The sequence below is a fragment of the Ambystoma mexicanum genome, chromosome 7q, assembly GCF_040938575.1.
Source record: "Ambystoma mexicanum isolate Mex_15411 chromosome 7q, UKY_AmexF1_1, whole genome shotgun sequence".
Lineage (NCBI taxonomy): Eukaryota > Metazoa > Chordata > Amphibia > Caudata > Ambystomatidae > Ambystoma > Ambystoma mexicanum.
Window position 1 is genome coordinate 90450662 of NC_090941.1, and position 14287 is coordinate 90464948.

The 14287-nt window shown below is 47.3% G+C and overlaps 1 protein-coding gene across 1 annotated transcript in view; it reads left to right on the forward strand.

The window, feature by feature from the left end:
• The window catches only part of PUDP (pseudouridine 5'-phosphatase), a 1293438-nt gene that overhangs the window by 491535 nt on the left and 787616 nt on the right, over positions 1 to 14287 (forward strand). The gene's annotated exons all lie outside the window — the stretch shown is intronic.

The window sequence follows — 14287 nt, forward strand, 5'->3', positions numbered from 1 at the left end:
TTGCAGCACCCGCGCTCAGACGGGGGTCTCAGTTTACATGACTATGAACTGTACTTTATGGCGGCACAGTTGCAGGCGGTGTTGGCATGGGTGTTGTCCGGCATCTCGACAAGGGAAAGAACTATTGTGGGGCACGATAGGAGGCAGAGGGGCGACAAATGTGTTTCAGGCAGTGCAAGCAGTATGGAAAAAGCTTCTCGGGAGGATGCATGCCACTCGATTATATAGTGTAGACCTACCATGAAGTGCTCATCCAAAGTTACGACAGATATTTGGGAGGGTAGGGGATTGTGCGGTTGAGGAAGAAGGGGTGTCGGACAGTGAGGGATCTGTGTAGGGGGAAGACTAATGCCATTTGCGGAGTCGCGCACACAGTGTGGAATTTCGAAGGGACACTTCTTTACACACAGGGCAGTGACTAAGCGGCTAGCTGCAATACAGGGGAAGATACTAAAGGAGCTGAACATGAGTCCGTTGATGCAAGTGATGCTCGATCAGGGTGGAGAATGGGCCAAAATCTCCCACATTTACCAGGCAATTCAGAGCAAGATCCCTGTGAAGCACCTGGAGGTAAAGATCATGTGGGAAGTAGACAACGATTTGGGAGCAGGTCCGTAAGGTCTCAAGAAATGCTTGGTTTCAACTCATTCAGTTCAGCGTACTGCAAATTGTTTGTCACCCTGACCAAACCTCATGCTATGAATGCCACCCTTAGTCGGGACTGCCCGCGTTGTGGGATCGGGCCGGCAGGGCATTGACACATGATCTGGGGATGCGCGGTTATTGCACGCTGCTGGGTAGCAGTTATGTCTAAGATTAATGAGTTGCTAGGTTCCAGTTTTGAATGTGACCCTAAGGTGTGTTTATAGGGTATGACACGAGGGAGGAAGCAACACAAATCACGAAATAGGCTGGCCCAGTTTCTGTTGATACTTGCCAAACGGCGGATAGCCATTGCCTGGAAGAAGCCCTCGGGCCCATCTATACTTCAATGGATGGTGGTTGTCCGCAGGTGCGGGGTGACAGAGTTGGAAATCTTGCAGATAATCAGCAACCCGGAGCAGGAGGAAGGGGTCATGGTAGACTGGAGCCAGATGCTGAATGAGCTATTTTCCTCGGCAGATTTTAAACCTCCATGAACGGAGGGAACAGGGAGGTAAATGACACAGAGGCGGCAGGTGGAAGGAGTGGGGTTAGGAGAAAAAAAGGGGGAGGTTGGGGGACTTTAATGCGAGGGGAATGGAAAGAAAAGGGCTGCTATGCTCTGCACTTGTTTGAATGCTATAATTATTTGTTAGGCACTCAGTTTTGGGGTCTGTACACCAGTTGGAACCCAAATGAATAAATACACTAGAAGAACATAAAGGGCGAAGGGGAATTAAGGGGGAGGCCGGCTGCGGGAGGGGAGGTGTTATTGTTTGTTACTTTTGTAAAATACTAATAAAAATACTTATTAAACATTTTTTTTATACTGCCACATATTGTGGGCAAAGGCATCATGAATGTACATTGGGTAATTATCCTGTGCACTGTTGATAACTGGCATATATTTTTTTTTCAGTACTGTTATAAAAAGCTGATTGCAAACTGACTCTTTACCAAACCTTTGCGTTGGAGTTCTATCTTTTCCTTTTTGAACATTTATTCATCACTCAAGGCCAAAGACATTATCCCACTCACCTTAGAGTTTATTTTGTTACAGTATGAGGGCAGGAATAGTACTTTAGGCATCGTGACCTTGACAGACCCTTTCGTTTTGGTTTTAGGTAGGGAACACCTCTAGTGTAGGGATAGTGTTACGTTCACCTGATATCCCCGGGGGGCGCCTGGAAAGCTCTGAGATCTGGAACCCTGGATGCGTAGTTGCCCAGTGCTGAATAATGAATCTTAGTTATTTGTAGGGTGAGCTATCTGTCCTGCGTTTCTTGTGCAGGGGCGCTTGACGTTTGTTTGCGAATTGCCCGAGTTGCTTCACTGGTGCAGTATGCCTTCCTTGGGCCCAGGCCTGCTGTGACCCCGAATCTGCCGATAGGCAGGTAGGTTTGTTAATTGTAAGTCTTGTTCTGTTTATGGTGGGAATTCGTTAATGTCTTTATCTCCTTCTTTTCAGGTGCGAAGGTCTTGATGCTGGTGTGGTGGATGGAGAGGCACGTTTCTAGGTAAGAGAAAGCATGCAGCGCCTTTATTGTCTTTTAAAGCTAACCTGTGTTTTCTTCTTCTTCTCCTCACAGGCCACTGTGGTGCTACGAGTGGATGAGAGCGCGATGAAAAACAGGCCCCCGGAATCCGTTAAGGTAAGTACAGCGCTGTGTGGTTGTTTAATATTGAAAGCGAACCTGAATATGTCTCTTTTCCTTTGCAGATGTTGCTGTGGTGCTCCGGATGGAAGCGTGGAGTAGCGCGATGGAATTCAGGTAAGGCTGATGGAATTCGAAATTTTGGAAGCGTACGTTTTAATATTGTTTTTTCCTTTTTCATTATTGCAGGTCGCAATGTTCGAACAGCAGCTGTGGTAGCGGTTCGCCGGAAGTCCTAAAGCTAGTACTCACAGGTGAGTGATGTTTCTTCTTCTCTCGGTTTCCACAGATTGCAGCCCAGTTGAGATGCTGAGTGCTGGATGGTGTTTTCTCAGGTAAGACAGAATAATCTTGTTCTTGTTCTTGCAGGATTACAGGAAGATGCGGAAGACCAGGAGCTGGACAAGGTGAGCGTCACGCTGCTGGTTGCAGAATAACACGAAGCATGTTCTGCAGTCAGGGTGTGGTTTATATAGCCCAGGTAAAGTAGTACCAGGGAAAGTAGTTCCAGGCCTGCCACACCCAAAACAGGTATCCAGTTAAAATGTCGAAATGCAATAATGTCGAAAAAAAATAATGCCGAAAAAGAAAAAATTCTAATGTGTTTTTTTTATTTGTAAGTTTTTTTTTGGTTTAGCTAGTAAAAATAAATTGAAAAAAAAACGGGGGGTTGGGGGGAAACCCCCATTAAAAAAAAAAAAGAAAATTGAAAAAATGTCATTCGACATATTCACTATAAACCCCCAAAACACTAGACCGCATGGCTTGGTTCTTAGAACTAGACTGTGTGGGTGCTTCCATGTTGGATTTAAAGGCCCATGAACATAAATGGGACCTAGTTTGAACAGCCCTTCCTTCCTACATATGAGCCTGGTGCCAAAGGTGCCAGGACTGGCTCCAGGAGCCCTTTTGCAGTGGTTTTAAGGCCCTCAGGGTTCTGGTGGGAGCCTGCTTGTGACACAACTTGTGCCCCCTCACAGTGGTCATGACAGATAGAAAGGCATTTCCCCACCCCCTTTTATTTTAATAAAAGTATTTGACCAAAACCATGAACCCGTCGTGTCAGAGTCTCATTCCTGGTTCATCACAAATAGAACCCAAGTTATTCTAATTTTCGCATTGGTCTTTTTTGGACTCTGAACGAGAATCCCCTTCAGAGTTAACCCTTGTGTAATTTCATGGCCTGGTGGCAGTTTATAATAAATATGACATATGTAGTTTTATATGGTGGTCTGTTGGCATATGCAACTATAAAGGCCAAACCACCTGATGTCACTTTATTGGCAGCCTGGCTGCTCAAGGTATTCAACTGTTAGTTAACTGATACACCTTTTATGGTGCAGAGTTCACCAAAACAAGCAGTTGGCCCAGCAAACTCTTATTTGGAGCTCTCTGAGAAGGTTTAGCACTTCGCTAGAGCAGGACAAAGACTGATATGTAGTGGAAATTTCTCTTCTGTGAAAGAATGGTGGGCTAAAGACTCTGGTTGAGACTCTACCCTGGGATATAGGCCGGTAGTAGAGAAACTCCCAGAACCCCCCTTGTTTTTGCACTTCTCTAGCGAACAGGACATCTCCCCAGGGGTTTAGCTGGGTACCATTGCTTCAAAGGCAAGCAATGGCAGCACAATGGGTAGCTCTAACCAAGTCTGGAGTCCCTTTGAAGTAGAACAGGCAAAGAGACGGTGGGGTTGAAGTGTCTCAGGAGGGAACTGTCCAGCACGAGAAGGGTTCTACCATCTTTGTATTTCTCCGTTCACCGAATGTCCTGTGCCCCCTTCCCACTTTTTGCAGACAAGGCCCAGTGATGCTCTGTAAAATATTCCCATTCCCACCTTTTTAACAGGACCTGATGCCGAGATGGCCCCTCCAAGGTGTTTTTGAAGGCATATTCTTCTCTGTTTTTGAACTTTGTTTCCTGGATAAACAATACATCTAGCTTTGACATCTTCAGTTCTCTCTGGAATATTGAACGCTTTTGCATTGAGTTTAGTCCCTTCACGTTTAAAGACCCAAAACGAATCACGCCATCTACCATGACCACAGTACAGGCAAAATCTTGCATGCACTGTGAACTTTTGAGAAACCTAGCCCTTGGCTCTATGGAACTTCCTATTATTTGTCCTTGTTGCATCTGAGTCCCTTGTCTGTCGTATGTGCCAGAAACCCCTGAGAACCATGTTTCCGTTTGTTGCCAACTCCCCCTACAACCCGTGTTGGAGCAATGTACCTGACCATTTCCCTTATAATTGTAGATGCCCTACAACTATAGGGCCACTCAAATGGAGCCCTTTGCTTTGGCTAGCATCAGTGGTTCTTTAGAAAGGCGCTGCATTGTGCTTCTCTGTCTATTTAACCAATAACTGCATAACAGTTGTAAAAACTGCATCCATTAAGTCTCCAAACTCCACCCCCCTCTTACTAGGACCATGTCACACTTGGTGGTCTGTCCAGCTCTACTTAGTGCATCGTATTATCCAAGGACCCCGTGGGGACTGAGAATGCTGTAACTGTGGTTTGAATGTTCATGGGTCGTATCTGCAGAATTTTGTGGATCCGAAGTAATGGCCTCGTCTAGGATGGGGTTTGCAAACTCGTTCTGTGGCTTCTCAACCTTTTCGCAATTCTTCCAAGTCTGTGCCACTGTCATCGGATTTCAAACGTTGCAAAACACTGTTCACTTAGTCTCCTGAAACAATTCTGGACTCTTCGCCACGATGCTCAAAGTTCAACGAAAATGGGAACACCCATCTATACTGGATGTTTTGCTCTTGCAGCCATGCTCTTCCAGCGGTTCTATCTTACACTTTGTTCCTCCTGGTCTGCAGGCTTGTTATCATTGCTGTGATGCTGCTTTTTCAATGACCTAATTTCCTCTAAAAGCAGACGGACATCTGCTTTTATTGACGCCCATGGTCGCTGCCTGGTATGCTTGGCAAGTCTGCCAGTTGCTGCTGTTCCATGGCCCGATGTGTTGTGGCAAAAACTCTGCAGGATTGCTGCTGTGTTGGGATCCAACGTGGCTTCTGCTATTCTGAGGCTTTGTGATGATTGTTACGTTACTCCCTGCTCTTTTCTTCATGCCGCACTGCTGCTGCTGCTGGTTTGTCCATCACCAACGTTTTTGTCCCCTCCCTACTGTCTTTCTACCTGCTTGGCCTTTGTTTTCAGTGTCGCGCACCTGTTGCTGTTGGTCGGTAGCTCTAGACAAGGCAGGATGACGCCTGCAGCGCTCGCTGGAATTCCCTCATGAGGCCTCTTGTTCTCAGAGGAGCTTCTGTGGACACGTAAGGCTCATGTACTGTTGGCCAGCAATCTAGGGACTTGAAAACTCACGTTAGCCCTGTGCTCATTTGGAGCACTGTCTATTGGCAATGATAGATTTACGGATATGATATGATATGGCATTTATAACGCGCCTATACACAAGTGTTTCAAGGCACGACGAGGCAAGGGAGGGGGGAACAAAGGGAAGACAGACAGCGATCTTACTAGGCCAGGTGTCATTCAGATTGCGCAATTGCATGGGCAGGGGGAAAGGGAAAAGTGCGTGGGGGAAGGTAGAGGGGAAGTGCAGTCATGGGGTACTAGAATAAATAAGATAAATAAAAAGCAGTCAGCTGGTGGAAAGTGCAAGTTAAGTGCAGACATAGGTGCTGGTAGGGAGCGTGGATGCCAGCCATTTGTTGCACACCATTGCTCTCCCCTGACTGTGGGGCAGTGAGCTCATGTAGTGAAGCTTATGTTTTCTCATAAAGACTACACAACACAATGTATTGTTCTTAAAAACTAATTCTGAAACATATAAATGTGCATGAGAACAACATGGAGATTTTTGAGCAGCATGATAGGTGACATGATGCTGACAGTGCCAACAACTATGGACCTAAAGCTCAATATTACTAAAGTACATGTTCATTGTAGGACTTCCCTTCCTGGTGAACACTGTTGCTTCAATTATGTTGGGCAGCAATTTTTTAATGCATAGCCATGTGCTATTACACAGCCTATGTGGGTCGAGATTACGAAGCAGTTTGATGGGTGACCCAAATTTCAGTCAAAGGTGATGTGGTGGTATTCCCAGGGGGTCGAGTGAGTTGAGGAATTCAGTTGGATAATTTACGGCTTCATCGGCATCCACCACTTTATCGATTGAGTTGTACTTGGTAACTGTGCCCGGAAGTATATCCTGAATCTGATCCTAGTGCCTGGACCTCGAGTTTTGTTGTGTCGGGACCGGTCCTTCTATGACCACATTGATGTTTTGCCGATTTCAGGCAACCGTCTCATGTGTGATGGTTCTGAAATCCAGGGAAACGGGTGGGGTTTCCAAATGTCATGTAGCTAGTAATGTCTGGAGGGTCCTAACAGGTAACTGTAAAAGTTGGTGCAGTTTGGCAAAACTGTGTGGCAATATATGAGGAACAACGCTTCGCCAAGCCACAAAAAAAACACATTTTGACTTGTGCTAAAATCCCGGCAACTGAGTGGTTTGTCAAAAAGTCATGTAGCCAGTAATGTCTGGAGGGTCCTAACAGGTAACTAAGCAACATTTGGTGCAGATTGGTGAAATGGTGTCGAAATGTATAAATATCAATGCTTCACCAAGCCACAAACTCACAAACACATTTTGCTGAAATCCGGGGAAAGGAGTTGGGTGGCCAAATGTAGCTAGTAATGCCCGGAGGGTCTTAACAGGTAAATATGCACAATTTGGTGCAGGTTGGTGAAACGGTGTGAAATGTATAACAAACAACGTTTTGCCTAATACCCATTAAAACCTTTGGACTTTTTCTGAAATCCGGGGAAAGGGGTTGGGTATCCAAATGCCATGTAGCCAGTAATATCTCGAGGGTTCAGGCAACTATACAAAATTGGTGCAGGCTGGTGACACAGTGTGGAATTGTATAAGAAATAAAACTTTGTCACAAATCAATGTTCACTTTTAAATATATAAAACCAGAGAAAGGAGTGTTGGGAAACTGAGCAAGAACGACATCACTTGAGAAGTAAGCAGACCCAGAATGTCCTCTAGAAAACCCAGATGAGAGATTAGCATGCAGGCTAGATATGACCATGCCTGAAGAGTTGTAGCCCTTGTTGAATGTCCTTGATTGTTTGTTGGTTCACCTTCATTGCTTTAATCCTTGTACAAATGATACCATCACTGTTTGATGGGGGGGTGGGGAGGGTCACACAGGTTGATGGTAGGCCCTACAAGGGCTTGGTAGTCGATTAATTGGATTTGTTTTAAGACTCTAATTTGACTATTCGCATATTGAGTTTTTGTGTTTTATTCTTGTCAGTGATGTATAACTCGACATTGTTTGTCGGTGATGTATTATGTTGGTCCTGACACAACCTTCGATACAAATTACATTTTCAAAACAAAAGTGAATCTATGAGCTATGGCGGATTGCCTATTTAAGGGGTTGATCCCACCCCATTTGTTGAATCTTCTTTGGACTTCAGAAGAAGGATTGTGCTGGAACTTTATTGGGTTACCAGTCTGCTTAGTTCCCTTGTCATAGGAGTAAAGTATGCCCTTTATCCCACATAGTCCAGGGGAGCATTTAGGGTGACGTGCTGTTTTGATAAAGGCTTGTCTGCCTGATGAAGCACTGGTACCTAAGAGTCTGCCTTCTGGAAGGGGCAAACTTGCTGGGAGGGGCAGAACAAGGACTCGCCTTATCCTCTTCAGACCATAGACAGGGTTTCCGATCACACCAAGGACCTGTTATTGGAGTAGGACTGTTGCTGCCGCCACCTGAACACCCAGGACCAGTGTTCCATCTAATTATTTTTTCTACGTGTGGAATTGGTTGGCTGTTATGCACACATTATTTTCCATGTGTGCAACTTACTAATGAGGTAATCCACTTAGTAAGCATGCATAGTTAGTGGGATACCGTCTCTGAAGAGAGTTTAGAAAGGAATATCCCCTTCCATCCACTGCAATTATTGACAAATCTGTGTAAAAGGTGCATCTTACTACACTATTTCCAAACACATAGGCTAAAAAAAAGTGTATATGTTATTATAAAGAGAACTCATCAACCAATCCAAGACTTCAGGATCTGTCACAATACCTAGCAAAAGCACTGCAGAGAAAATGTGTGTTTTATGTCACTGGAAAACCTCTGTGTTTCACAAAAACCAAATATTGCTTATCATAACTGATGTGGCTGTCAAAAGATATTTTCAGATGGAATAATGGCAACTAAAAGGAAAGCGTCCTGTAACGGATTTAAAGACATAGCACACTCCAGACCAGGACTCTTTCCACTGGTAAGGGATTTGGCGCACAATAAAAACGCTTTTAAATGTATTAATTTCGAATTCTGCTTTGAGAAGGCAGCCAACCCGTCTCACAAACCCCCTTGACAAACACCATGTGTCGCAATGGACCATGAACCAGGCCGCTGTGTAATAATGAAATATTTATTGATTTTCAAAATGCAAAATCAAACTAATCAAATTTAGGGCAGCAATCAGCAGTGTGGTGATAATACACAGCAAAATGTTATGATACAATTACTTCAACTTTATAACATCAGTTACATCAATGCAAATGTGAATGGAAGCAATATCACTTTTTGGTCCTGCTTTTATATGGCACAACTGTTATGCATTCCCCCTGCAACACTCCCCCAAACACCTGCTGACCAAGTTTTGTGTGGGTGGAAAGGAATAGCAAGGAGTCAGAAATAAGAGGCAAAAATCAGATTTGAATTCCAACCTACCACCCCTGAATGGGAGGCCAAAACGCAATGAGAAACCCTTGAAGAATGAGCAAAATGGCATTCGGAATTCACGGGATAGTTAGAAATCAGTTTACATGTGCGGTAGAATGAATAAGACTTGAATTCGTGTGGCTGGGCTAAAGAGGCAAGAAAGCTTACAAGCTACAAGACAAGGTACTCAGCAACACGAATACAGGTGAGAAAATCGACTTTGGGAAGGAAAGCAGTGCAGCAAAAATCACACGTGGCAGAACTGCAATTTCTTATTTTTCACGGGTTTAAAACAAGCACACAGCTAAGGAAAAGGGCTAAACAGTCAAAATCGGAAATCGGTTTTCCTGATGTGGTATAAAGGCATATAACAGATAGGATACTGAAGTGTATGGGTTACTCTTATGGGATGACAGTATGTGTTTCTTTATGGGAAAGGAAAATCGGATTTTATAGGGAAAGCAATCACACGGGCAAAAACGGTTTTGTTAGCAAAATGATTTGTTCTACTGCAACTGTATTTTAGTGGCTGCATTTTTCAAGAAAGACACTGCACGCAAGGGGGTTAATTTGTAATGTTAACCTATTCGAGCAGCGTTCATCCTTATGAGAAATGTATTTATTTAAAAATAATACTAAGGATTTACACAAAGGACTGAAATGATTTGAAAAGAATTACGCTAACACATGGAGACTAACACTGATTCTTCTAAGAACAGGATACAGAAAGGATGTTAACAATTTAGAAAGTTACTAGGGTACTTATAGGATTTTTATAGGGTTGGACAGAATGCAAGGTGACAGAGTGGGGTATGCAGTTTTTGTACTTGGGAGGGTGATACTTAGAAAATGCACTTGAGAAAAAGAAACTCCCCAAAGTGTTAGAGGTCTTAGCCCTGGAGCAGTTTACAAATTCTTTACCACAGGCTCTGCAAAGGGCCGAATTACAACAATGTAAACGTACATTTAACACTGCTATCCAAACAGCCCAAGCCCATGCTGAAGCCACAAGATAACTAAGGTTCGAGGGGATTGGGTCCTCCGACGTATTCCATATCTGTGACAATAATCACCACAGCTGTGCTGCTTCGGAAAATGTTCTGCGTCGATGACGTCGATGCGCCGTCCTCTAGGACCACCTCCGACGGCCGACGTCATCCGATCTGATAAGTAGGACGCACGACACCCGTAGCCTCAGTTCCATTTTTTCCGCGAACGTGTTCGCTTTGTGAATCTCGGTACGCCTCGACTCTTTGGAGTTTCTGCTGTTCATCTCGGTTCTTCAAACCTGTTAGTTTGTCAAGTTATTCTTCGTGCAGATGTCTACCTCGTCTTCCACACCGTGTCCGGGCTTTAAGAAGTGCGGGGACTGTGGGTCCACTATGTCGGTCGCGGACTCGCATAACGCCTGCCTCTGGTGCTTCGGGGAGGCCCATGACACGGATGACTGTGTCGACTGCCAGTCGCTCACGTCGAAAGCCTTGCGGGAGCGCAAGAAGAAGTTATCGGTAGGTAAGGTGTCCAAGCCCCAGAAGTCGAGGTCTGCTGGGCTTTCGACAGACGACTCGAGGGGCGACTCTCCGCGTCGTCGTCGGAAGTCCAGTGGGTCTCGGTCCCGGAGTCGGTCTCGCCACTCCTCTGCCTGCCTCTTCGAGGCACTCCCAGAAGCGCCGTCATCGGTCGCCTTCTCCGTCCTCATCTGAGGACTCTGCCCGTCGGCGGGTCGCTTACCCCACAAAGCATGCGACACTGGAGGAATGGGCTTCCTTCGTGAAGAAAATCTTGGCGATTCTCGAATCGCAGGGCACTGGTCCGTCCGTGCCTCCGAGTGGGGTCGGTCGTGATCAGCCGAGAGACGCCGCTCGCACACCTTCGAGCTCCGGTGGTCGTCACGATTTGCGGGAAAGGTCCCGCTCGGACAAGGGGAATCATTCTTGGCATGCCCGGTCCAGGTCCCGGTCCTCGACGCGCTCGAGACCGCGTGAACCTGTGAAGTCTTCGAGGAAGACATCGACGCCTGTGGCGCTGAGGTCGTCGACAGACTCTCTCGAGGCTACGCCTCCGAGAAAGTCGTCGGCACCCAGGATGTCGAGGGACACGCTCGGGGCTCCTCCCTCAAGGCCTGTGTCGACGCCGTTGATGCTGTCAGGGCCGCATCTGTCATCAACGCCGATTCTCTCGACGTCAGCGCCGATTCACTCGACGCCTTTCGGGGCTGTGTCGACGGGGTTACCCCGTGGCTCGGGGGAAACAACCCAGGAAGGCTCTGGCCAAGGTCAAGCATGGCTTTGGTTCCAGTTCTGTGCCTTCTTACCGCCATCTGGAATTCATTTCAGAGGTGGATGAGGTCTCTGATGATGGCATGGTGCCTGACACGGTGCCCGACAAGATTCTCTCGTCCATAGCCAGTTTGAGGACCTGAGGCAGTCCCTGCTTGATGCTAGTGGACTGGACAGCTCTCCAGAGGTGGAGGTTTGTAGGCCTGAGCCTGGCACTCATGCTGATTCTTCGTACCGGCGACTTATGTCACGGGTCACTGAGTACTTAGGTTGGTCTGCTCGCCCAGGGGAGTTTGTTCAGGATGACCTTATGGATATCCTCGACATTGGTCCACCAACTGACCCGGTACTGCCATTCCATATGGCTCTGCAAAAAGGGTGGCAACGGCTTGGACTGCTCCGGAGAGTCTCCCGGCAGTGTGCAAGTCTTTGCCGCAAAAATACCGCCCAGCCAGTAGTGACCCCTGCTACTTGTCCAAGCACCCTACTCCGGAGAGTTTGGTGCTGCAAGCGGCTACGGCCCCGGCAAAGCAGGCGTCGTACCCTACCATCCCTCCTGATAGGGACGACAAGCGTTTTGACGGCTGGGCAAAGAAAGTGTTTTCTGCAGGGGGTATGGCGCTTCAGGCGGCCAACTCCATTTGTGCCTTGTCTCGTTTCACGCACACTCTGTGGAACTGTGTTTCCTTGGCGGCTGAACATATTCCCGAAGGGGATGAACGGGATGGTTTCCTTGCCATGGTTCAGGATGGCAAGGATGCTATGTGTGAGGCGGTTCAGTCGGGTTTGGACATGGCAGATTGCGTCAGCCGGAACATGGCGGCGAGCAACGTGATACGCAGGTTTGCGTGGTTGCGGAAGTCGGGGTTTGCTCCTGATGTGCAGGCCCGGCTCCTCAATATGCCCTTGATGGGGAACATCTTTTTGGCAGCAAGGCTTACGAGAGCCTTGAGAGGTTGCAGACCTCCAAAGCTGCAGCAAAGTCGTTGGGCGCTGCAGTTCTACAACCTCCGCCTTTTCGTCCTAGGGGACAGCAATGGAGGGGAGGTCCCTTTCGTTATTACTCCTCCTTTGGTGAAGCGAGAGGAGCTGCCAGTCAAAGGGGCCACCGTAGGAGTGCCACAGGTGGAACACAAGGTACTCGAGATGCCAAGGCCGCTCGGGCTGTTGCCTCTTTGCCCTCAGGCACCGCCACAGCCGCTTCAGCTCAGTCATGAGGCCATGTCCCATGGTTCGCCGGTTGGGGGTAGGCTGGCGCAGCATCTTGCAGAGTGGCGCGCCATTACTAAAGATGTGTGGGTTCTGGAGATCATAACCCATGGCTACTGTCTTCCTTTCCGGCAGAGGCCTCAAGACAATCCAACGGGGAATCTCTCTTTAAAGAGTCCGGATCCGCTCCTTGCGCAGGAAATTCTATCCCTGCTGGAGAAAGGCGCCATAGAACTGGTGCCTGTAGCGGAGAGGAACGAGGGATGGTATTCCCCTTATTTTTTGATTTCCAAGAAAGACGGGGGATTTAGACCCATCATGGACTTGCACGGTTTGAACAAACTCCTCAGGAAGGACAAGTTCAAGATGCTTACTCTTTCTCAAGCCCTCCAGGCCCTTCAACTTCAGGACTGGTTGGTGTCTCTCGACCTCAATGACGCTTATTTTCATGTCCCTATCCATCCAAAGCACAAGAAGTACCTGAGGTTTGCGGTTGGCGACTCGCACTTTGTTTCGGATCCTGCCGTTCAGCTTGACCTCCGCCCGGAGGGTCTTCACCAAGCTCATGGTAGTGGTGGCAGCGCACCGCAGGAAAGGGGGGATTCACGTCTACCCCTACCTGGACGATTGGTTGATCAGGGTGCCCTCTCCCGAGCAAGTCCTGGATCATCTGTCAGTCACCTGCCACTCCCTCCACAACCTTGGCTTCTCCTTCAACTTAAAGAAGTCCTATTTGACACCAACTCAGAGGCTCCAGTACATCGGAGCAGTGCTCGACACGTCCCTGGGGCAGTGTTCTCCTCCCCAGGTGAGGGCTCATCACATTCAGCAGATGGTGCACAAGTTTCAACTTGCCCAGACTCTCCCAGCGTTCGAGTTCTTGAGACTGCTCGGCCTCATGGCATCCTGCATTCTTCTGGTGCCAGAGACCAGGTTGCGGATGAGATCTTTGCAATGAGCACTCAAGCTCCAGTGGTCTCAGTCCTCCGGCAGGATGTCGGACCCTGTTCTGGTGCCGTCTTTGGTCGCCCAGGACCTTCTGTGATGGGCCGACGAAGGCAAACTAATGAGGGGGGCTCCATTTTGGCTGCCCTGGCCGGAGGTGACGATCATGACAGACGCATCCCTCACAGGATGGGGAGCTCATGCCAACGAGTTGACAGTCAGCGGCCGTTGGTCTCTGTCGGAGTCCAGACTCCATATCAACCAGATATGACATTGCAAAGGGTACAATGATGAAATTAACACACTGAAACAAGAGAAACGTACCAAAGAAAGAGCATGGTTTCGGAACCAATCACAAGAGAATAGAAATGACTGGAAACGCAAGTACAGAAAGACAGTTAAAGAAGCCAAACTTAATTATTATAACAGAGGAAACAGTCAGCTGCTAACTCAACGAGTAAACTTTTTGAAATTCTCAAGTCAATCGAAAAACCAAAGGCACTCTCACTACCACATAACCCTTCTAAAGAAGATTGTGAGAGAGTACAAGAAAACTTTGCTGCTAAAATTTTAAAAGCCAGAACTAATATAATACAGGCAAGGGAGTCCACCAGTGTAGAAACTTGTACCACAGAAGAGCCCAGACCAGGAAATATAGGTAGCTTCCGGTTCAAAGCAATAACAGAGGATGATTTCTGCCAGGTATTGTCTAAAATGAAACCAACATCCTGTGCAGAGAACATCCTGCCCACAAAAATTAGCCTGGATAATAAAGAGCTCTTTGCACCAACCCTCACCAAAATAATCAACGCCTCGTTTTCCGA